Source organism: Sphaerodactylus townsendi, linkage group LG07 (assembly GCF_021028975.2).
Source record: "Sphaerodactylus townsendi isolate TG3544 linkage group LG07, MPM_Stown_v2.3, whole genome shotgun sequence".
Taxonomy (NCBI): Eukaryota; Metazoa; Chordata; class Lepidosauria; order Squamata; family Sphaerodactylidae; genus Sphaerodactylus; species Sphaerodactylus townsendi.
The window spans coordinates 36,317,762-36,343,444 of record NC_059431.1 but is presented as its reverse complement, the minus strand read 5'-3'; the positions used below and the strand labels follow the sequence as shown (position 1 = coordinate 36,343,444).

Genomic DNA, 25,683 nt, shown 5'->3' with positions numbered 1-25,683 from the left:
GAACTGAAATATTCCTAATCACTACTTACCCTTGAACAAAAATACCCAGTGAACCAAAAATACATCTGCAAAAGTTTGAACCAAGACCCAATTCTCAGGGCAGAGCGACATCTTATATGGAGTTCTATGATCTCCCCCATTTTATGTTCAAAGTAGTTTTCCTTTTTGAGTAACTATGATAGTATGTTGGGGAAAAGATCAGGCTGGAGCCCTTCTCCATGACATGCTAGTTTTCCATGTACAAACATTCCCCCAAATAGAAGATCCATGTGAGTTGCCATGTTTCCATGGGAGGGGAGGCATGAGAAAAATTTATAAAATTATGCTTGAGATGGAGCAAGTGGTGCCTTTTCTCACTCTCCCACAATACTAGAGCTTGGAAACATCCACTGAAACTGCTGGGTTCAGATGAAAGGAAATACTACTTTGCTCAGCTAGTAACTAAAGTGTGGAATTTACTGACAGTGAAGCTAGTGACAGTCATGAGTGTAGTGTAGATGACTTTAAAAGATGCCTTTAAAAGGGGGTTAGACAGATTCTTGGAAGAGAGAAATTCATAAGTGGTTCCTAGTCACGGTTACTGAAGAGGAACCTTCATATACAGAGGCAGAATACCAGGGGAGGTAGCAGTAGGGGAGGGCCTCAGTCTCTATTCCCTGCTTGTTTGATTATGCAGGGCAACTGTTTGGCCACTGGTTTGATCCAGCCAAAACTGTTCTTATGCAACCAGAAATGGTACTGATTGCATACTAGCTTACCACTTTGGTGAGAACTAGATCCAGTTTCCATCTTATCTGGTATAGTGACTATGTTAGGTGGGAAGTTCCTCATTTAAATTTCATGTGTGAGATTAACTTCCTTGAAGATTTTAGCCAAGTGACCTTCATGTCCGTTTCTTTCCTTTTTGCAGATTAATGTGGATGCAGTTACTGGCTACCTCACAAGAAGGAAGGGCTCTATAGAAATGCAAAGGTCACGTTATCTTGTATAGGTACAAAGGTCATACATAGATTACTTTTTTCACAAAGGCTGCTTTGGACATTTGCAAGACTATAAAATGTGGATATTTCCTTTGATTTACCCAACCACAGAAATATGCATGTTTTGTAGCCTTCAAATGTTCACAGCAGCATCTCTGGGAAAAACTGAATAAAGGAAGTATGAAACATTCAAGCTTGCCCTCCCTGTGAACTAAGAGGCATGCTCTTAGAAGAAAGAGACACACTCAGCCTGTTGAAAAATAAAATATGTATGACCCGCCTCTCCCCCATAACAACAGTAATTTCAGCTAGTTTGCATTGCAGTTGCACAAGAGTTGAGAAATTGTGCATGAACATAATTAGTGTATTGATTATTAGTGAATTAAGATTAAATATTTATTGCTCTTAAGATTAAATATTTACTTTACAAAATCTGTACCCCACTTTTCTGCCACAAAAAAGGCTTCCAAAGCAGATAACAAATTAAAACATACATAATAAGAATGAAAATGCATTATTTAAAAATTAAAACTGGAGCTAAAATACATGAAAAAAGAAAAATTAAAATATTGGGTCAGACAGAGGGATGCCAAATGAATTGAGGGGATGCCAAATGAAAAAAAAAGTCTTCACCCACAGGTAGAAAATGGCAACAGAAGAGAACAGCTTCCCTGAACCTTGCTTACCAGGAGAGGGCAGGGTATAAATAAAAATTCCATTGTATTCCATTCCAAGTTGGGAAGAGAATTCCAAAATGTTGGTGCCATGACTGAGAAGGTGGGGGCATCCAAAGCAGGCCCTCCAGAGATTCCTGTAGCAGTCAGGTAGGTTCAAAGGGACATAGGCAGTTTCAAGATTATAGAGACCAATATATGTCACCTTTTCAAGTATATGTTTGGGATACTAGAGGTTAACACAGAGGGTTTCACTGTGGAAGGGGGGGGGCTAACTTTAAATGAATGCCTTTGAATTTTTTCATTGGGTTGGATCCAGACAGTATTGGCAGTTTCCATTGATACTTCTTACTTCAACAAGACCCCCTTCATGTAATTCCTTGGGGTATTATATCCCTAGAGAAACATTTTTGGATATCAGTGGATTTTGTGTGGGAGTGGATAATAAAGTTTCATTGACTGTTAAAAAACTTGGGATCATTCCGCACATGCAGAATATTGCACTTTCAACCTGCTTTCAGTGCTCTTTGAAGCTGTGCGGAATAGCAAAATCCACTTGCAAACAGTTGTGAAAGTGGTTTGAAAACGCATTATTTTGCGTGTGCAGAAGGGGCCTTTGTCTGGATCCAGCTCATGTCTTTACACGCAGTGTTGTGGGAGTAAAATGTAAACCTGGAGGGTTTCTAAGAACTTTAGCAGGTGGGAAAAACGGCTTTCTGCATTTGTCTTAGATAAGCTTTTATGTTGACTTTTAAATCAGTCATTACATTTCTGTGCAATATTAATATTTAACTCCCAAAGTGCACTTAATGTTTTTCCTCATGCTAATATTAAAAAGATACATATGTTTAACTTGAAACGGAACTTGCAGGAGGTGAAACATGCACTAAAATCCACCAATTAATCACTTATGTTTGCTGTATACTCAAGATCTAGGCGGAAAGACATTTTCAGGAGGGTGGTGGTTTGTAGCAGGGACCTTTTGTAATTTGATTCTTAAGCAACTGTTTAATTATTAATGGTTGAGTAGGTGCCTGCTGTGAGGCCATTCACATATTTTTGGAAGGATATGAAGAGCTTTTCTTATTATAATAGCCCAATAACTAATGTTATTCAGTTATAATATCCCAATAACGAATGTATTTTATTTGTTTTTGTTATAAAATAGTGTGTCCCTGTATCTGTTCTGCCACTAGTGGTGGCTTCCTGTGATACAAGGAGCCTTCTGCTTGCATAATAGACTCAGTCAGTGGAAGTTCCTTGTGTGGGAGGAAACAACCAGTGTTAGTGTGTCCAATCCAATGAGGTTTATAACAAGCAGTACCATTCCAGTGCACTTAGCTAGTGTTGGGGTAAGAGGGCAATGTTTTCCTGAGGGGGGGGGGTAGTTGTGGCCTGCTTGGGGATGGCACAGCCATGTCACTGCTTAAGAGACTTGCTGTCTGCGGCCAACAAGCCAAAAGTTATGTGTTCCTTTGTGAAATCCCCCCTGTGCACCTCTCTTTTTTCTGCCATAAGTCTGTGCCAGCAAATAGGGCCATTGCCAAACTGAAAGCTGACTGAAGCTGGCTGTGCCCCTGGGAACACCTCCTTTGGCCCCAGCACAGTCTCCTGAGCCAGAGGAATGCTGACACCACAGTTGCATTGGCACCCAGATGCTGTGCTGCTGTGTGATACAATGGCATAGGTGCCTCTGCGTTGGTGTGTAAATGCCCCTTTTGCCAACATAAGCACTGGCACTGGAGTCATGCCACCAGCTCAGCAGTTTCTCCCCACCCCACCCCCAGGATTGCACTGAAATCTGCTCTGAGCTGACATAGACTTCATTTGAATTTTGCCTATTTTTTCACTTTGTTTCCAAGTCTGATATAGCCAGATTGAAGAGGAGTAGAAACACTTGGAAGAATTTTTCTGTTGCTGCTTGTATTGAGTAGTGGTTTGAAGCGTGTGCTTTGTACTATAATGTGCAGGTAGCAGGAGTTGGAACGAAACAACAGTCTTTAAGAGAGCTTGGGATTTCTGATGACATGATTACTCCCAATTTTGATTTGAAAAATTAAAGTGAAATTTGTAAAACTGAAGGCCCATTATTAGAACACGTTATAAGAAATTAAAGAATAGTGAATACTGCACCTCAAGACAAGCCAGTGACTTTTCAAACTGGATTCTACAGAAACTTTAGAATTCTTTAGTGGGGGAACCAGACAATCTGCTTTCTCACCAGCTGGTGATTTTGCCCTGGAAGCTGCAGGGGAATGTTTGGTGTGTGCAGATTTTACAGTGTATTCTAGTCCATCTTCCCTGCATGAGTTGGGTATGTGACCTAGAATAATATGCAGAATGCATACATTCGATGAGACAGGTAATGTTTCTCAACAGAATTCCACATGGAAAGGGTTCTGTCAGGGCAGATTGGTTGAGAGCCATTGGGTCATAAACTAGGCTGACCAGCCGTCCCGCTTTTGGCGGGACAATCCCGCCTTCACATAATTTGTCCCACGTCCTGCGGGTTCCTTGCATTGTCCCGATTTTTGGGAGGCTGCCGCACTGGCTTCTGGGGCACAAGGCAGTGCGGCAGCCTCCCACGCATGCGGCCGCAGGAGCACGGCCTTCTGGGTCGCTGCCGTTTCCCTCCCTGTGACAGGGCGGCAAACGGCAGCACCCCAGAAGGCAGTGCGCTCCTGTGGCCGTGCACGCATGCGCACGTGGCCTCAGGAGCACTGCCTTCTGGGGCGCTGCCGTTTCGGCGGCAAACTGCAGCGCCCCAGAAGGCAGTGTGCTCCTGCGGCTGCGCGCGTATGCGTGTGCGCGCAGCCGCCTACCCCCGTCCCGGGTTTACAAGATGACCATCTGGTCACCTTATCATAAACCAAAAAGACAAGTAAGATGTGATATGTGGCCTTTATCTAGCAAGGTCAAAGTACAGACCCTTCTCTTTTGTGGACTATACCAAGTATGTGAACTGTGAAATATGTGCAGTATTTAATGCTGAATAATTCACCTCCACTATAGTTAACTTCCTTTAAATGCTTCTTCAGATGAGCTCATTAGCCTATCTGGGATCAGAAGTGCTTATACCACAACTTGTATTATGGTGGAACTATGGATACTAGACTCTGTGAAATTTCTTCACAAAGTTATGGTGAGATGCAACAATAAATGACACACTGAAATTGTATAGTCTCTCATCTGTTTTCCAGGGTCTAATTTGATCTTCAAAACCTTCCATTAGTCCTTGAAATGTTGGAAAGAAAACATCTATTTTGGCTCCCTGAACATAGGTTGAATGCTTGTCTGCTGGCTACTAGAGTAAGAATATCTAATTATAAGCTTTGCACAATTGATGGGGAAATCAGTCTGGCAAACATGGAGTTTCTAGTGTCCCGTTTGCTTTAATTTCATGGTATGACTGCAATAAAAACACTTTCTTCTTAGCACAGTGCTTGAAGAATTTGTGACTTAACACCTACTAGTGTAAATATTCAGCTGATTACTATCTTCCTGCACTTACAGAATTTGAATGGATAGAAAAAAGGATAATATGGTTTTAGAGATTGTAAAAGAAGCGCTCTCTCACTTTAGTAAAGTTATTGTGTAGAACAGCAGTTCATGTGACTTTAGTAGATAACTCATTCCTGCAACCTAATAGTTGTTCTGCGACCATAAGTTTTCCTTTCCATTGTACAAATATTCTGTTCGGTTTTCATGGTCGATATAGTGGGATAAATAAACTTGTTGGCAAGTTAAATATTTGCTGTTATAACACGTCTCTTAAGAATGCTGCTTATCAGCATACTGAGTCTGTGCTGTACAAGCATTTGTTTGTGGAACAGAGAAAAAATACAGCATATTCCTCAGAGTCCAGGAGAAAAATGTGTGAGAATGATGAACAGAAGAGGCAAGGATTTGCTACAGTCTGTGAGAACTGTTGCTGTGTCATGGTAACTTGTGGTTAAAAGGACAGCAAAACTCGAGTCTTCATAATGCTGTGCTCAGGTGTTGAACTGAAAGTACATCATACAGCACCTCTTCCTTCAAGAGCTCATCTATTGGCCCTATCTGCACCAATCACCTAAAACTTTTGCAAAACATTTTCTATCCCACCCCGCTCCTTTACCTCAATGTTTGTCCACACTCACCCCCTCAAAATGATTCATGGCTGCCAAGAATCATTCTCTCCCCCCGCCCCCCCACACACACCCAGTTTTTTTGGTTATTTGTAGAATTGATGCTTAATTGCTTCAATGCTTCCTGGCTGCAATTCTCTGTAGCTGTGTGTATTCAATGATTCAAAGATTTAATCCCCCCCCCAAAAAAAAGAAAAAAAACCCCAGAAATGGTGAAAATAAAGAGGCAAGGGGAGTTCAGGGCTGCAATAAAGAGCTCAAGGATGTGATAAAATGGCGCTGAGAATAAAGTTTGTGGGCAGCCCAGAGGCATGGAAAATGGCAGCAGGAAAGATAAAACTTTTAAAATATACCCACACAGCAAGGGAAGATGTCTTGAAAATGTTTTAAAAGTGGATTCAGATAAAATGTTTCCAGGCTTGAAATAAAACATTTTTAGAATCAAAGGTGGTGGGGGAAAATCGCGTGGAACTCCATGGAGGAAACTTTATTTCCTGCCTGAAAATATTTTTAAAACTTTGTGTGGCAAGGGCCATTGTTTAACACCATAGGAGAACCTTCTAATATCCACAGTACAGTTACAAAGGCTTTTGGCATGGACTTTCTGTTATAGCCAACACTTTCTGAAATAAGCACCACAGTCCATTATGACAAGACTGGATTTGGACCATTTTCCATGAAGTCAAAAATTGCCTTTATTAATGGCAATCTGGTGTCCTCTGAAAGAAGAAGAAGTGTTTGGATTTCTATCCCCCCTTTCTCTCCTGTAGGAGACTCAAAGGGGCTTACAATCTCCTTGCCCTTCCCCCCTCACAACAAACACCCTGTGAGGTAGGTGGGGTTGAGAGAGCTCCGAGAAGCTGTGACTAGCCCAAGGTCACCCAGCTGGTGTATGTGGGAGTGTACAGGCTAATCTGAATTCCCCAGATAAGCCTCCACAGCTCAGGTGGCAGAGTGGGGAATCAAGCCCGGTTCCTCCAGATTAGATACACGAGCTCTTAACCACCTACGCCACTGCTGTTGGCCATGTAGGCCAAGCCCTGGAGGAACTGGAAGAAGTGTACTTGATCTATGAGCAAAAACCCTTCTCTTGTTCTATAATGCTGTGTGAATCTGGTTTTGTTTCATTCTTGTATTAAATGACAGCCATTTGAGGTTTGGGGATAACAGCCTAAAATTACTGAGTAATTGAGTAATTGCTTTGAGTAATTGTTCAAACTGTGTAGAATGGTGGACTTGGACCAAAGACGACTATGTTCCCAGTTAGGCATGAAGTTTCCCTGAGCAAGCCTTAGTTCTGCACCTAACCATTTTCACAAGGTGGTGCTACCATTTTGGGTTGCCTTTCACTACCTCTCTCAAAGTTCCATAGATGGACCACAGGATCAAAAAGGTTGAATCTAAAGCTCCTAATCACTTGTCGCCATCTGTGCAATTCTGGCACTGAAAGGTTGTTGGGACAGAACTTTTGATTCTTTGTTTAAAACTTTGGGGTTTGTCTTTGCGTACTGAAAGTTCTTACTCAGTGTTGAAACATAAAGGAGTTGAATATAAGGCACCAGCAAATATAAATATGAAAGCAAATAAAAGGGTCAGAGTTCAGTGGGCTAAATAATATAGCATTCACTTGTGAAGGATCTTTGGAAAAGGGATTAAATATTAATGAGTTCTAGAAACCTTCTGAGTATTTTTATTCTTTCTTGCCTCATTCTGTACATTTGAAAAACAATTGTAGGAAGTGTGTATTTCTGGCCTTGTTAGCAGACAGTGTGAACTGTAAGGCAATACAGTATTTAGACAGCTACAATTACTATTGTCTGTAAATACAAATGTTTACTATTTTGTTTTCTAAATAATGCTTCTGCTATTTCCCCAAGTTTCCTGGCACAATGTCTTTGAAATGCTGTATGTGTCTAAGCTTTAGATCTTGAATCCTTTATTGTTATATTGTGGCTATTACTGTTTCTGCTGTTTTATATGGTGTAAAGAAAATGTAGATTAGTTCTGAATGTAACAGACGTTCCAACTCATCCGAAAATATAGCCCCATACATAAAAGATATGTTACATATTGGAAAGGGAAGGAGCTTCTGCAGGGGTCATTCGCAAAGGTCAATGCCCTGCAGTACATGTTCATTTTCTGTGGTGGGCCTTATCTTGTGGCCTACCTGAGCAGGTCAGGAAGATCCCCATGCTTCTGACATTTCTCAACTTGTGTAAAACAGAATTGTTACATTTTTATAATGTAGCCATCAGGCTATATTATAATAGAGTGGTTCAGAAAGGTGCTTTAATAAAGAGAACAGGACTGTGAGCTATCCTCTGTGTCTAGTATGTATTATCTATTTTTGTTTGTACTATCTTGTTCTTGTTGCATTGTTTGCTATTTAAGTAATACTATTTTCTTCATTGTTTAACATATGTTTAATATGCTGTTTCAGAATTCTGTGGTCATAATTTATTTTGTGTCTTCTCTTATTTATTGTGTTGACTTACAGAGTGCAGCAAATCCTTGCTTCTTCAGTGAGAAAGATAAAACTATAAATAATGTAAATCAATGGAAAAATTCCTTATTAAAGACAGTCCCTTATTACAGTTATTACAGTAGTCTTATCAATCCACCCTCTCCTACCTGCTTCTGGTGGAATATGGAAAGTGCATGCTACCAAATGTGAAAACATGTTGGACCACAAGGTGCAAATACAAGTTCCTGCTCAGTGTCTTGTGTTATTTCTTGAACTGTGCAAAACTTTTAGTGTGATTTCTTTTGCAACTGCATTTGGGTCCTGAATATGACTGTTTTGGAAGCAATTTCAGGGAAATCTTCACTAATGGCTGCTGTGTGATAACGTTGCACCCCTTAAGCGCAGCAGCAGAGACTATATAAACATGGAGTTTTCGCTAAGCGCCTCCTCAGTTCTGCTATTGGCAAGATATTTAGTCTGCTTAGAATAAATGTGCAGTGGAGGCTGTGAGTTGTAAGAAAATTCAAATACAAGGTAAGGGTTAAAAAGTGGGGAGCCCCCATCACAAAAATAAAACATAGATGTTTTCCACACAGTCCAAATATCTTGGGGTAGTCCCAGGATCGTATAAACCGGGTCTATTTTATCCTGGTTTCTCCCTCTGCTGGTATGTAGGAATTAAATCAATTGCTGTTTAAAGTTCCATAAATTCTGCACAGAGGCAAACTGTTGGGCTCATGGTACAATATGAAACAGTGATAAAGGGCTGAAAATCTCTTCTGAATCCTGCTTGCTCTGGATGGAGTATAGATTAAACCTTTACCCAGGTCAAAAGCTGCATAGACTTTCTCACTGTTGACAACAAACCTCCATCTGATGTTCTGTTGCTGCAACAGAAGTAATTTAGTCAACTAGCAATTATCTCCTCCTTGAGCAGGTGATGCTCAACTCCAGGTTTCCATAAATGAAATTCACCATGATCATCAGTCTGATTTGGTTCAGAAATTGTTATGTTGACCTGTTCTGTGATAGATGGAAAATGTGACCAAGTTGATTCTCCTCAATGACTTAGTATCATTAACCATGGTATTCTAATCGCCTCAATATCTGGGATCACCAGGAAACTGTACTTGCCCTCAGGACCAACGCATGTCATCAGTAGTGCCAAGTGTCTTTAACTATCCCGAACTGGTACATTAACTGCAGCCCTTCCTCAAAATGTAATTTCATTTTATTTATTCAAACTTTAGTAACATACAGTTTAGGTTAATAGGCAGCCCAATCCAGAACCCTGGGATGGCCAGGAATGGCGCCACTGTGGTGATGGTTCCGCCACCTCCTGAGGGCTTTTCTGTGGTGTGGGAAAGCAAAATACAAAAAACCCCTCCTCGCCACTGAAAAATCCTCCATTGTGCTGGATGGGCTTATGCCACCCAAAAGCGTGCTATAAGTCCATTCCCTGGGTGCCAGTGTCCTAAGAGGCGAAGCAGGGTAGAAATCAACTGAGATGGGCTCCAGCCCTGACCACACCTCTGGAATATCGCTTCCAGGGTCAGGCGTTATAACTCCCAGGCACCTGCTTATCTGGTCCCTCCACCAGCACATTTGTCCTAGCGCTGGTGGGGTGGGCACCCACATTCCCTCTCCCCCCCCCCATGGGCTCTAAATGTAATATAGATCCCAATCTGCCTCTGAAGACTATTGGAAAATATGAACTAGACCTGAATTCAGCTGTGATTGCTTTTGACTGATCAGCTTTTTATACTGTAGTGTGCTACAAGCTATCTCAAACCAGTCAGGAAGGTGAGCTATAAATATTTTAAAACGAATCTGTACTTAAGAATTTTACCCTGTTTCTTCACAGGTGTTTGAAGTAGCTAGCAAGACAGAAAAATACAATGTATTAAAATGACTAAAAGACAACACCCTAATAAGAGACAGCTCCAGTGTTCTAATGCTCAGTCACCAAGCCAGAATTATTAAATCAGGTGCCAGAAGCATGTTGGAATACCACAGCTTTCCAAAGTTTACAGACCTGAGACACAGTATAAGCCTTCCAAACTTCCCCTGCTAATATATTCCACAAAGAGTGAGTTGAAGCAGAAAAGGCTTGCATGTGTTATAAGTATGATTTCATAAGATACTGAAAAAAGGAATAAATAAGTTGGGTGTTCATGGATATTTTTACAGATAATGCCGATAATACTTGGTTTGTTGAAGGCAAACAACCAAGAGGCAACCCCCACCCCCTTCCTGAAACTTTGCATTACCAAACTGCAGAATTGGATGGTTACCATGGTACTCCTTAGCTCCTTTGTACTCTGTTGGTTGTACAACCAAATCAGACTAAGGTTTTCCAGTTCTGGAAATAAAGGGATAATTTTGTCTTCTACGTTGTAGCTTGTAATACTTTTTAAAGCATGTTGCTATAGCATTGATCACTATGGGCAAGCAAAATGATAAGACAAAGAGCTACAGTTCTTGCAAGTGATCTTTACAACAGATGAGTATGGGTTGATTAGCATCTAAATATTTACTGGTATAACTTATTCCAGCACAAAAATCCTGATTGGTACTGGTTTAACTGGCACAGCAAGGGCTATTAGCCCAACACAGTATGTTTCTTCAACTCTGAATCTGTTCATTTGTTTGTTTTATTGTAGTATTGTACTGCTGGGGGCTACTTTGGACCCCTTGAAGGAGGAAAAGCAGTGAATAAATGCCATGTTTAAATAAATGTGTTTCCTTGTTTAATTTGAATCTTCTTCCCAATACGGTAGTTCATGAACGCAAATGAGTTAATGTCATCAGCATCAAAAGCCCAGGGTCAGTTACCTGATAGAATATGAATTCTTGCAAGTGGGTTTCACAGAGAATCGCTTTGGGCTTTACAGATCAATCCTTGTTTTAATACTGAACTGATTCTTGTATGCTTGCTTGGTAGCACCAGATGTGGGAAGTGTACTAAAAATGAACAACACTTTCCAAGCCTTAAAACAATGCATGCCTTTTTACTCAGGATTGTGGACGCTGTTGCAATCTACTTGGTATTTCTGTTTTTCATTTGAAATAACAGCGATGAGTAATATGTTCAAATTTACTAGATTAAGCCAAGAAATGTGTGTTACATTTCAAAGTTTCCAACACTTTAAACATGCTGCCCAGAGCTTCTAGAAGTCATGACCCTAGGGGACACAGATGCGTGTTTGCATCAATGTGACTTTATCCATACTAGTTCTGTTCACTTGCAGTATTAATATCTGATTCCATTTTAAATTGCCTTGATTGTTCTAATGGAAACTGTTCCAGGGATAGAAACCAGACAGCATAAAATTCTGCTAAAATTCTTCAAGGCCATAATATCCTTCTGAACAGTTTGACAGTATATTTCACAGGTTTTGTTTGCCTTGTTCTTCTCTTTCTGACCAGTACCAGAAGGTAGTGCTGAAGAATAGCTTGGGTCCATGGCATCTGATGCTGCAGGTACTGCAATGCTTGATTATATTCCCCATGCCATTTCAAATCTACAAGAAACTGCTGGGCTATGTTCAGTGATTTAGAGTTAGTATTGCCAGGTGAAGCAGAAGATACTTCAGAAGGGAACCTGACATTGATAACGGTCCAATAAATTGAAGCTTGATCCAAATGAAATGGAGATGTTGGTTGTTTCAGTACTAAATCAGGGACAGACAAATCAGACAATGGTGGACTTTGTTGGTCACTTCTTGAAAGAACAGGTTTGTAATTCTTAGCTATGACATGCATGTTGAAACTGCAGGCTCATGTTTCTTCTGTGACACGGCATTCAGTTGGTTTGCTGGTTCTGTCTTTCTTGAGAGGGATGGCTCGACCAGTTTTTCATGTTCTTATCATAGCCAAAGTAGGTACATGGGGCTACCATGGAGGACTATTCGGAAACTTTAATAAAAATGCAGCGGCAGGATTACGGAATAAACTTTTTATTTGCTTCTGGATTCAATTCATAGTGCTGGCTGTGACCTTTAAAGTTCTGCATAGTGTGGAACTCCTACTTCCCGCTGAACTTACCCTGTTAAGAACTTTCATACTCTTTCTTCTCTGTTCCAACATTATCTAAAATAAGGTGCATGACAGGGCTTATTCTGCCATAGCATCTCACCACAGATATTCAGATGTTATAAAGTATGGCAACTTTTTGGTGCCAGCTAAAGGTGTACTTTTTACCCTGTCTTTCTGATGATGATAAAGTTACATCAAATTCCTATGGAGTTTCCATGACTACTCCTTTTTTATCAATTGCACATTCTAATTATACTGCTGTATGGTAGGTCAGGTTAGAAAGGCCATGATTGTATTTTTTCCCTGTAAAATAGCATCTGATAATGTTAACACATGCAAAATCCCAACTGATGATTGGCCACAAAAACTCCAGATTACTCAAAATGTGATAATTCTTTCTAGGAAAACATTGTATGAGGTTGCAGATTATTCCCCCCACCCTCCCTAAAAAGGTGCTTACACAGTTGGTGCAGGTAATATGAGTTGTTACAGGAGCCACTGTTCCAATACTAAGAAATCTGAGAGGTTTGCTTCCTCTTTTTGCACAGGAGATGAGCAGTTGTGCGGAGGGGGCCATTTTAAATCTAAATTTTTGGAATAATTGGTAAAGACCAAATTCTAACGTACAGAAGAAACATGCACAAACAACTATTAAGAATTTTCATTCTGAATCTTGTTCTTAATACCTCCCTGTCCTTTTTCTGCCAATGAGAACGTATGAATAGCTTAGAGTGCATCATATTGTTTTCATGGCTTGTTTTTATATTGTTATGTTTTTATTGTAAGTCGTTCAAGCAGTGCTCTAAAAAGATGGTGTAGAAATATATTCAATAAATAAATATGGCTTTTAACAGTTCTGTTTGATAATGGAACTTGTCTCTTTTTATTACTTGGATTGTGAGATAAGAGAAGTCAAACAAGAGGCAGAGTTACACATTGGGAAGATGTGCTCTGGAATTCTTTGCTTCCCAGGAACACACAGACCTGATTAAGATGAGGTCCACCAAATGCAGAAAGAAGGTGCTTAAGCTTCTTGGTGTGCTTTTTTCCTGGCCAGAAACAACCCTTGGGAGCCAATATTTACTGTGTTGAAGCTTGTGTATAGGCTTTGGTAGATGTGAATTTTCTAAACTGGGCAATAACAGCTCCCTGGAGCCATTCAGGTAGAGAAAATTATGCATCTGTATGTTGCATATTATGAGAATTTAATCACACTCTCTATGCATGCCACAGTCCTGGTCCAAATCCTTTCTTGCAGTGTGTATTTACAATCTAAATTTCTCTCTAAAAAACGAGAAGAGACAGAAAGAGTGTGAGTTGTACGTTTCTGTGCTCTGGTGTGATTATTGTTCAGCAATGGTTAAACTTCTCAATTTCAAGTGCCCTTTTGTCTGGCCTGAGTTGTCTGGGGTGGACTGGACAGTTGTCAAGATGAAAAGGAACTTTGAAACTAGCTTCGTTCCTTTCTGATCCTTCTCTCAGTGCAATTCAATTGGGCTACAAAATCTGGCCCCGTGCATTTTAGGTCAGATTAATTCTAACTTGATATGATGTGTGGTTAGGGGACTTTCTGTTTGGAAGAAAACCAGATGCTTTGTGGCAGGAGTCCAAAACACTTAAGCATGCTGTGCTGCATCCTGGAATTGAAAGGCTAGAAAGTAGTTTTTGTTTTTGTTTTGTTTCTGCCAAATGTCAGAAAAATGAAACAGTGTGGTAGGTACAAAGAAAATCATTATATAATGCTCTTCATATACAAGGTTTCTTAAGTGAGCTAGCTGGACTCTAAAATGCATGTTGTCTTGTAGGAAGTGCCAAAGTTCAATTTTATGCATTACTCAGTGAAAACGCAGGCATTGGAAAAATTGAGTAAGAAGTGGTTCTATTTCCTTGATAAATGTACCAGGTCATCTGGAAGACAAAAGTGCCTGTAACATGGCTTTAGCACAAATCTGGGATGTAAATTCTTGAAATGAGAGTCTGGTGGGGCAATGGCTGAGCAACTGATTTACCTTTTCCTAAAAAGAAAGGCAGTTCTTACATTTATCTTCCTAGAATGTTTTCTGGTGTCTGCAGCAAAGTTTCACAGTATTTTTCAGAGGTAGGTAGGGGTGTATATATGCGTGTGTATGTGTGTGTGTGTTCAGGCAAACCAGCTTCCCTGTAGCTTGCAAAATCATGCTATGCTATATTAACTCTTAAATGTGGTTGTATTTGTGAAACTTGCACTTGCTTCTTTGGGCTTGGAGAAATTCTCACGAGATCAAAATAGAAGTACTAGAAACTGTAGCACAGAGGCAAAGCTACAAGGGGGCCAAGGGGTGCGTGTTGTACTGGGCATGCGCCTGGGGGGCGCAAAAATTCAGGTTTGTGTTTTTTGTATTTTTCAGTGTTTTTTTCAGTTTTTAACCTGCAGGGGGTGCAGTTGTTAGGGTAGCAGCACCAAAATTTCACGGTATCTTTAGGAGACTCTCCTGATGATACCACCCAGGTTTGGTGAGGTTTAGTTCAGGGGGTCCAAAATTATGGACTCCCAAAGGGTGTGCCCCATCCCCCATTGTTTCCAATGGGAGCTAATAGGAGATGGGGGCTACACCTTTGAGGGTCCATAACAGGGGTAGGGAACCTGCAGCTCTCCAGATGTTCAGGAACTACAATTCCCATCAGCCTCTGTCAATTGGCCATGCTGGTAGGGGCTGATGGGAATTGTAGTTCCTGAACATCTGGAGAGCCGCAGGTTCCCTACCCCTGGTCCATAACTTTGGACCCCCTGAACCAACTTTACCAAATCTGGTTGGTATCATCAGGGGAGTCTCCTAAAAATACCCTGAAAGTTTGGTGCTGCTATCCTAAAAACTGCACCCCCTGCATGCCAAAAACTGAAAAACACTAAAAATACATAAAACACAAATGAACCGGGGAGGGGGGGGGGGGGGCTCAGATCTTGCACCGGGCTCCATTTTCCCTAGCTACGCTTCTGCTGTAGCACAATCCAGCTTTAATAATCCTTATATCTAATACGTAGCGTCTGATCCTGGGTGGATAGGCAAATCTTGCATAGTTGGGTCAATTACAGTTATAGTTTTGCAAAAACAACAACAACACCCCAGATCCCCACATTTGCAGAAGAACCTTTTCTCTGAAGCAGTGTCAGCCATTGGGGAGATCAGGAAATAGGATTTATGTACACACTACTTTCCTTCCCAGTTGGGACTCAAAAGAACTTAAAGGAGCATGGTTCTCCCCTACTCTTTTTTCTTACAACAAAAACCCTGTGAGGTAGACCGGGCCAAGATTTTTTTTTTGATGAGCCCAAGCTTCCATGGGTGGTCTCACCATGGGTGATCTCACAGGATCCTAGGACAACACTCTATCCATTATGCCATCCATTATGCCATACCAGTTCCCTAAGAGGGCTTGAAACACAGATTTCTGTAATAAAATCCCCTGCTCTCTACATGTTTGTGTCAAATTAGATCCAGAGCCATCCTCAGGTTCAGAGTTCATTTGTTCCCGTCCTCCTGATCATTTACTCTGCTTCCCTTCTTTACACTTTCACATTTCCCCTACAGTGAAGACAGAGACATGCTGCAAGGCTCCTGTTGGGTCCTAAAACTTTCTCTGAGTATGCATGATGGTATCCCAGGCCACCAGAACTGAATTTCCCATAGTCCCTTGTATGTGACTCAACATGCTGTCAACAGCCTTCGCAACATCAGATCTCTTTGTTACTTTTGCCATTCCTAGGCAAGCTTTCGGGAGAGGTTAGTAGGCTGGGGAGATGTGGAATGGGATAATATATCCTGATCTTGATCTTTGAAGCTAGTCTGTTTCTTGGAAGAGAGACCTCCAAGAAAGACTTGGCAGGGAAAGGCAACTGTAAACCACCTCTGCTTTATCACTTGCCTTGAAAACTTCCCCAGGGGTCGCTACATGTTGGCTGTAACTTGACAGCACTTTACAAATACGCAGTGGACAGGGAATGGTGGGGTTGGTGGGGTTGGTGGAGTTGAAGGAAGTGGATGGAAAGTTGTAGTTCTAGTAGAGCAGGAAATCTTTAATCTCCTGATGATATGAAGAATCACAATAAAACCTAACTTTGTATGGGTTTGATGCGAAAACTATTTTAATTAATTTGTCATGGCTTACCAAACTAAATCCTTTCCCCCCTGAACTTGTTCCACATTGTCCTGAAGCGGGTGAGAGGGGATTTGCCCTGGTTAATGTTTTGTCCTGGTGTGTGCATGGAATTAACGAACAGCATGAAGTCATCAAAACGTTCTAATAGAATGGGTATTTCAAAGAGTAGCTGGAACCTAGACAGAGATGGAGCGAGGGGGAAAAGCATCCTCTGCCCCTACCACTGGTGCATCCTCTGCCCCTACTACGCAAACGTCCGCCCTCGTCACACCCCACCACGCCCCCAGAATGCCCTTACCACACACCCCAGGGGCGCCCGCCCGGTACATTGCTCACACACACCGCCCCTTTGGAGCTAAGCTTCTGAGCCTAGGCTATGTATTCTTCATGATTCTTGAATTCTGTATACATTGTTTAACCTTTTTAGCTAGCTTTTGTTGGAGATGACTTTTTCTGATCAAGCTATTAACATTTCAGTAATTTCGGATACTTTTCCTGCAAAGAGCATAAAACTTAATCTCAGATAACACAGTTATTTTTCTCTTGGAACAATAAAAAGCATTGACTTGCACATTAGTGTAATTTTCTCCTTGACTTTGGAAAATGTCTGTCATTGTTGGTTGCCAGACAACTATGTATCTTACATCACCATGATATTTACAAGCACTGTGCAAAAATGGAATAAGCTGGGATCCGTATATTGAGATACTGTTTTATAGTATCATGAAACTGGTGGACTCAATTATCTGCAAGTTCAGAAGCCTCTTCTTCTCTGTTTGATTCAAAAGGAATTCCCCTGTATCAATACTGTCCTTAGAGTTTTCTTTTCTTTTTGACTACTAACTTTCGATGTGGTTTGGCTCATTTGTTGGACCAGTCTGTCCTACTGGCACCTTGGCAAATGTGTTGCTTTTATTGTCACACGGGGAAAACCTTGTTTAAGTTCCATATTGAAGGATCTGTTATAGTCAAGGAGCCAAATTTCCTTCCATTCTCTCCACATGCCAGCTAGTACTCTGATTGGTTTAATGTTGATTACAACAAGGCTTCTTAATTTCTGCAGAATGAACCATATAGGGTGTTGGGAGGCCTGCTAGCCCCCATGGTATACTTTAAAACAGGGGTCTGCAACCTGTGGCAGGGGCTGATGGGAATTGTAGTGCATGAACATCTGGAGAGCCATAGGTTTCAGACCCCTGCTTTATAACATACTGTTATGAAATAGGATTGTCTCAGGCCTTTCATGGCAGTGAATAAGTTCATTTGTGAAATACCAGGTGTACCATCAGGAACCTTTTTTCTTTTGTTTCAAATAGATTTGTTTGCTTTGTTCATTTTTTAAATGAAAGAAGGTATTTTCTTTTACCAGTGTAGAAGAAAAAGAAACACGTAACACTGAAATTCCATGAAATCTTAATTATACCATCTGTCCTGCAAGAAGGGGGATTCTAGAGAAGCAGCATATAAATTTCCTAAATAAACACAGCTGGCCAAAACCAAATTTCATTAAAGACTCTGAAAAATGGGAGGAAAGTTAAAAGCACTAGGAACTATAGAATGGGAATCTCTCTCTCTCTCTCTCATTGGATCACAGGGAAAGTTCAAGTGAAAGTTGGCTTAGAATACTTTGTCAGACGACTTTTTCCACTGGAAATAGTAATCGGTTATATATTTGTCTTCTACAGCTTGGATTAATTGAAGCTTGAACTAATATTCATATTCATGTCAAATTTGTAGCAAATATCCACTTACCTGCTTAAAGTGAGTGAAAGGTGTGTTTTAAACTTTATTTTAAGATGTTCAAGTTAAAAATGTACTAAAAATTTGGCTATCTTAATTATTATGAATGAGACTGTTACTATAGTTGTGTTTTGTTTTGCCTGATAAGTTCAGGGGCTCAACAAATGAATGCAGAGTTCCATACTGACTGGAGATATTTCCTGATAATGTGGAATCCCCCTCTTGCTTAAGGGAGATGACATTTTTAAGCTCAGGAGACATGGGACAATAGTTCGGAGTTAGTTCTGAATTTGGGCTTGAATTTAAAGTTGTTGCTGAAATTAGCTGAAACTGAAGTATAGTGCCAGTGCTTACAATAGATATTCTCTGGAAATTTTCAACCGGGTGATTGTTGTATCTATCTAGTTAGTTTCTCCTGTGCACCACTTGTGTACTTGTAAATAAAACAAATAGAACAAAATTACCATAAATCTCGATAGTGCCTGTTTTCATTCAAAAGAAGCTAGACATTGTAATGCTTTTCCTGAATCTTTTCGCTGATGTGTATGCCCATATAACATTTCTTTTTAGAAATAAATACTGTTTTAATAGTAATAAATATAAATATATACAGTTTTATTTATCTTTACACACATAATTTCCATGACTATTTTTTAAAAAAAACATAGATTATGGTTTGAGAGTCATAGGAGTGCCATAATTCTAGATGGGCCCATGGCATGAAGTCCAGGGACTGAACCGCTGTTTTGTGGCAGTACATCACTGTGTGTCTGGTAACTAACTTAGGCTCATTCCGCACATGCAGAATAATGCACTTTCAAACTGCTTTCAGTGCTCTTTGAAGCTGTGCGGAATGGCAAAATCCACTTGCAAACAATTGTGAAAGTGGTTTGAAAACGCATTATTTTGCGTGTGCGGAAGGGGCCTTACAGAAAAAATAACGCTGGTGTAATTGAGATGGTTTCTTTCTTCGAGTCAGAAGTGTTTATGTTAGGAGACAAGACAACAGGATCAAGTTGTGTTCTTCAGATAATTTTTTTAGGGCAAAATGATATTCACAGCTGCAGATTGCTCTTAGTAAGTGTGTGTCTCCATTTTTTAAACCATATATTAAAGTAACAGTAAAACAGTGGTAAAAATTGAGATCTTACTTGCAGTCCAAAAGTAAATAGGGAATCTAATGGCTGGTAATATCCTACCAAAAACTGCTTTCTCATATTTGGGAATTTTTCAAATAAACATTCTGTCCTTCACAGCAGTTTCCTAGCATCCAAAACGCAACAGGCAAACGTTTCACGTAGCATTAATTTTTGTCATGTAACATCTCCCCCCCCCCCCCCCCAGCCTATTCCTCTAAATCTTATAGTTCATGACAGTTTGTAGTGCAACTTAAGTAGACTGGAAGAACTTTTGGGGATTAATATTACTTTCCTTGTGCCTGAGCTCTGCCATCTACTTTGAGCCTCTAGACATCTCCAGAGATAATTGCTTCATCTTGGATTCTTATGTGGCAAGCTGCAAAACTGCAAAATTGACTTTTTTTCCCTTTTAGATAGTCAGTGGTGGTTTCTCATTTCCTGCCTCAAGACTGTTCAGCTTCCTTTCAACAATATCATAGTTTAAATCTGGCATTTCTGCATTATGTATGCATTAAACTTGAAGAAACCGAATAGATCTTCAAGTTTTGGGGTGGTATTTTGTAGGATCTCTGCTATGTCCCTGTAGGTATTTGAGATACAAAGTCCACAAAAAATTCAATTCAGCGCATGTCTAAATACCCTGCAAGTGTTTTGTTTAAGCTTCTCAAGCATTCCCTTTAAAAAGTATGGTTAGCCTTTCTGGGCACAGAATTAATTTTGTAATATGGCAAAAGTTCAAGGGTATGAGCAGGGCCTTATGAGTATTATTCTATCAACCAAGATATATTCTGTTCTGCCTGTTCAAAGGCATTTTCTAATGTTTATTAGAGCAGGCATGACTATTAACTGAATATGCTAGTTAGATGGTTGGTAAGGTAATGACAGAACATATCACAAGGAAAGCTGGAGTTAAACTTGGGAGGAACATTAATAATCTGAGATATGCCAACGATGCTACATCACTGGCAGAAAGTAGTAAAGACCAGAAATGCCAAAGTGCCAAAACAGGACTACTGCTGAGAATCCAGAAGACAAAACGAATGACTACTAGAGAATTACTCAGCTGTAGGGTGGACAGTGAGGAAATATAAATTGTTGAAGGCTGTAATTCTGGATTTCATCATTAGCCAAAAGGGAGACTGCAACCAAGAAATCAGAAGGAGACTGAGCCTAGGAAGGGCAGCCATGAAGGAGCTAGAAAAGATGCTTAAGTGTAAGGATGTTTAACTGGCAACCAAGATCAAGTTAGTTCATGCCATAGAATTCCCTATTACTATGTATGTGTGTGAAAGCTGACAATGAAGAAAGCTGATAGGAAGAAAGTGAATTCCTTTTAAATACGATATTGGACAAGAGTGTTATGGGTACTGTGGATCTCTTCCCCCTCCCCCCCAAAAAGTGAGTTCTATATCAAGTCAAGCCTGAACCATCCCTAGAACAGTGATGGCGAACTTTTTCGAGACCGAGTGCCCAAATTGCAATTCAAAACCCACTTATTTATCACAAAGTGCCAACACAGCAATGTAACCCCAATACTGAGGTTTTAGTTTAGAAAAAACAGTTGGCTTCGAGGCATGCGTTACTCGGGAGTAAGCTTGGTGGTAGCTGGTGGCTTTGCTTTGAAGTAACCGTACAACTCTTCCAATGGGTAAATCACGACCCTAGGAGGGTTTACTCAGAAGCAATCCCCATTTCCAGCGGCTGAGCTTACTCCCAGGTAAAGGACTGCACTTTAGTTCTTCGTATGAAAATCAGTGGGGTTTAACAGCGCTTAACAGGGTTAACTACACTGCTTCCCCAAAACTCTTAGGTTTAATGCTAATAATCGAGCCCAGTGACTCAGGCCAGCCTAGATGTGTGTGTGGAGGGGACTCTATTTGTGCATGCCCACAGAGAGGGCTCTGAGTGCCACCTCTGGCATCCATGCCATAGGTTCGCCACCACTGCCCTAGAAGCTAAAATGACTAAACTGAGGCTGTCATACTTCGGTCACATAATGAAAAGACAAGAGTCGCTGGAAAGGACAATAATGCTAAGAAAGACTGAAGGCAGCAGGAAAAGAGGAAGACCCAACATGAAATGGATTGACTCTATAAAGTAAGCCACGGCCTTCAATTTCCAAGACCTGAGAAAAGTAAACGATAGAAGGTTTTGGAGACCATTGATTCTTGTGGTCTCCGTGAGTTGGAGGCAACTTGATAGCACTTAACGCACAAGGTTATCGGCATACTACTAATTCTTGATTTTTTTAAACTGAGCTCTTAAACTTTCAAGGCTTCCTGTCTGTAATCATATCCAATCGAAAGCTTGTTAAACTGTCTAGTAAGAGTAATTCGTGTCTTGTACAAACACACATTTTCTCCCTTCAGTCCATTCATACAGGAGGATGATATATCGTTTCTGAGTCAAACTGCCTCAAAATTAACTTCATGAAAGTTATTGACCCCCCAAATTTTTTTGACACCTGATCCTGTAGTTTGCAAGTAAAGGGATATTCCAGTACAACCATATGAGAAATCTGGTGTCAGGCTGGGGGGAAATAATTGTGTGAATCATCCTAGTGATTCTAGGAAATGTAGGCCTTTCTCTTCAGCTCACATGCAACTGTCACCTTCATCCTGAGTGCCACATTTTGCCATCACTCTTTTTCATTCCCAAATTTAACTTCCTTGTTTTTTTCTGAGAATTTTGCAATGCCAATGTAAAATTTGAGTATAGTTTGGTTATTTGTTATATGTTCACACAAGTTGATGGAGATACTCATTAAAACACGTTCTTTCTTAGATCTGAGCAAAGGCTTCTCTAGGTAGGGTATACTAGCATTCCACCTCCCAACTTTGAACAAACATAAACTTCAAACAAAGTACAGTGCAGATAGCTATCCATTGTAGTATAGTGATTGTTGGAGTGTTAGACTGCAACCAGATCCAGAGTCCAATCCTCATTCTGCCACTGAACTCATGAGGTGACCTTAGGCCAGTCATTCTGTAACTTCCATTCTAGGGTAATTATGAAGATAAAATGAAGAAAGGAAAAATAATATACACCATCTTGAATTCATTGATGAAATGTAATAACTATCCCTTTTTAATATCTGTTGTCTTATCATCCAAGAGCATGAAGGCTCCATTTGCATCTCATGGCAGCTAATCTGTGGTAATAGACTGGTAGCAACTTCTATGATATTGGAGGCTAAGAGACTACATGCCTTTCTCTGTAGTTTTTCCTTTCCAATCATGATAGCTGCTGCCAGCCCAAAAGTATGATTGCTGCATGTCTCTTTATCATATATTTAAATTTGCATTACAATACAAACCTATGTGAAAATATCAATTGACTATAATTAGCAACTTGATAATCAATGAACAGCTTCATTCTTGTTGGCTAAAATGTAAAAAGCTCCATAAATGAGAGAGTTTATGCGAAGTGAGTCTTGCTGAGGCGGGAAAAGGCTTTCTGTTTTAGGACCAATAATTTTTCTGTGGGCCTTAAGTCTACACAACTGTTCATGCTGATTCTGTTCACTGACCTACCTCTGAAACATGGGCACCAATGCCCATGCTTGCATCTTCCACTTGTAAGAGTGTTCTCTTTCCCAGCAAGCTTCTGCGGCAGAACAGAGATTGAAATTCAATTCAATTTCAGTTTATTTGACTTAATAGGCTGTCCCTTCCCTTCCAGACTCAGGGTGGCTAACATACTAATAAAATCATATAATCTTGGGCTCCCACATCCCAGTTTGAAACTCTTAACTGCTATATCATGTTGCCTGAAAATGACCCTCAAATGCATATGATCACTCTTACCTTTGTCACTGTATAATGTGCTTGTATGACTTGGACAATAGTTTGTCCAAATGACATCCAACTGTACTCTGGGCATATTCATGTACAGAACTTGGGTGATTATTTTTTGTAAGCAGCACAGCTTCTGCAGATGGCATTAACTGAAAAGTAACACTTTCTGTTCTCAATCTTGTTGCCATGTTTCTGCCTCTTGGAAGTATCTTCCAAACACCAGTCCTCATCATCCTCAGAGCCAGAGGGTCACTTCCTGGCTTCCTCTTCTCTAGCTGGCTGGGAGCCAGGCTTCTCCTCATTTCTGCCCAGGAGAGTCAATTCCCATCTGTGCGCAGAATTAGAGGCTTTCAAATACAGCAGTGCCCAGGGATGGCCAGAACTTGGGCTAAGAGGAAAGCATTTAAGTGACAAAGAAGGGACACAAGCAGAGAAAGATGAAAGCTGCGTCCAGCTAGAAAACAAAAGGCTTGTTGGAACTTACTGAACTGGAAGGAAGTATCGGGAGACCGAGAACAAAGTCTAAAGACCAGAGGCATAGCAAGGGGGGAAAGCGCCCAGTGCACCGGTGCGTCCTCCACCCCTGTCCTGTCCCGCCCCTGTCAAACCCCCAGAACACCCTCACCCCACCCCCACAGGGGTGCGCGCCCGGTGCATCACGCAAACCCCCCTTTCCCCTTGGAGCTACGTCTCTGCTAAAGACCAAGTCTAAACCAAGCTACTGCAGCAGAGAGAAGGGGCCAGTGAGGAAGTTGGCAGCCTCCCCAGCAGATCGGTCAGTGAAATAAACACCAGTGAGCAGTTAGCTGAAAGGCCATGTGCAAAGGCTCCAGATACTAAGCAGTGGGACACAAATGTGCTGAGTTTTTGCTCCCTTTCTATTTCTAACACAAATTCCCCTGCCCCTTTGCCAGGCAGCTACCATTGCACCTGGATCAGCAAACTATAGATCAGCTCAATAAATGATCAGTTCTACCCTGTTATATAGCAATGGCATTAACAAGGAATGCAATTTGGTATTTATAGAATCACCGCTATTTTTAGTAGATGTAATTCTAATAGTTGACTGCAGTCGTATGCGAATTATTGACCGATTATGCACAGTGTGCTTGCTGTGTGGTGGGACAAATGACCATCGCAGCAAGATTCCTTGTACGGACCTGTTTCCTCAAGCCCTATTTTCCGCTTTCTCCATGGCAAGCAAAACTACTTTTAGCACAGCTTTTAATTTGCTTTGCCACCAGAGTAGAGAGATTTGCCAGTGAGCACAGCTTTGCCTCGGAGATCTTCCCTCCAGCCATGGCCAGCCTTCCCGCTACCTTGCACCACTTTGCACGCCTTCCCTCCCCCCCCCCCCCACTTTGTCGGCTGCTTCAAGTAACAGAAAAGAAACTCACACAACACCAACCTCTAATTCTTGATATAAAGAGAGCTTGTAAATAACAAGCCTCTGTCCTCTGGAGGCAGTAGGAAGTTTTGTGTGGAGGGGAGGGAAGGGGGAGAGAATTGCTCTAGGATGGTCCCCTTCTAAAGTGGCCTGTGATCCAGGGAACTGCTTTGTCACTTTCATTTGGGGGGCTGGGGGGATTACTTTTGGAATGGTAATGTTGGTACATATATAGTAATATAGTGCAGCTTAAAGAGCTAAGCCTCCAGTCTTGACTACAGGTGTAATTAGATCTGTGCCTATAAGAATCACTTGATGGGCGGAGTTAAGACAACCAGTCCTGGAGAGCTCTTCAGAAAAGCTCTGGGGCAAGCAGGGAGTGCCTCCTCACATGTAAACAGAGAAATGTGAGGAGAGCCCTCTGCAAGCCCACTGCACAGAGAAGAGTTCCGAGGTAAGCGTTCCTTGGGTAATGGGCCATTTTGGTAGTGTTAAACTTTGCAAGTCCCTTTTCTGCTTTCTGTACAGTTGTATTTAAAACTGTCAAACAGTTCTGTACAAAGTCTGAACGTTCACAGGTGTCAAGACATACTTAATTCCTTCCTGTTTGTCTTCTGCTTATTTTAGACACTCTGTCATATCCGGTGTATGTGTATTTTTCCATATTAATCAAATGTCATGATTTAAGATATACTCCAGTGTGTGTTGAATTAAAAGAGTAATTTAATATCACTAGACTGTTATATTTGTAGGTGTTGATGTCTCTTTCCTTAGGTGCCTCTTGCTTAAACATTGGGCTGACACTTTAATGCCTGCAAGTACTTCCCTTGATTTTCAACACTGAGTGCCAATTCATGCAGCTACTTCAGAACTTGGCAGTGGTGGGAACAGATAATCTGTGTTGACTACCAGCTGTTTTATCCCACAGTGAGCCAGTTGTGCATATGCTACTGCCTGAAGCTGAATCTACTTGGCTTTTATCATGCTTCTGCTAACCAATATTGACAGTGGTTTACAGTGTGACACCAGAAATTGGATCTAGGAGTGAATTCAGATAATTGCCATACATGCACATGACTAGTTGAACACAGGCTGAACCAAAATAGCTGAAAGTCTCGAATGGGTCTCTTGCAGCTAAATTTTTTTTTTTTACGATGGATACTTGTGAGTAGAGGCACTAACTTGATGCATTTTGAAGTA

At 40.9% G+C, this 25,683-nt stretch overlaps 1 protein-coding gene across 2 annotated transcripts in view; it reads left to right on the top strand.

Annotated features, from left to right (window-relative positions):
- The window catches only part of IQGAP2 (IQ motif containing GTPase activating protein 2), a 161,288-nt gene that overhangs the window by 56,070 nt on the left and 79,535 nt on the right, over positions 1-25,683 (top strand). The window lies entirely within an intron of this gene.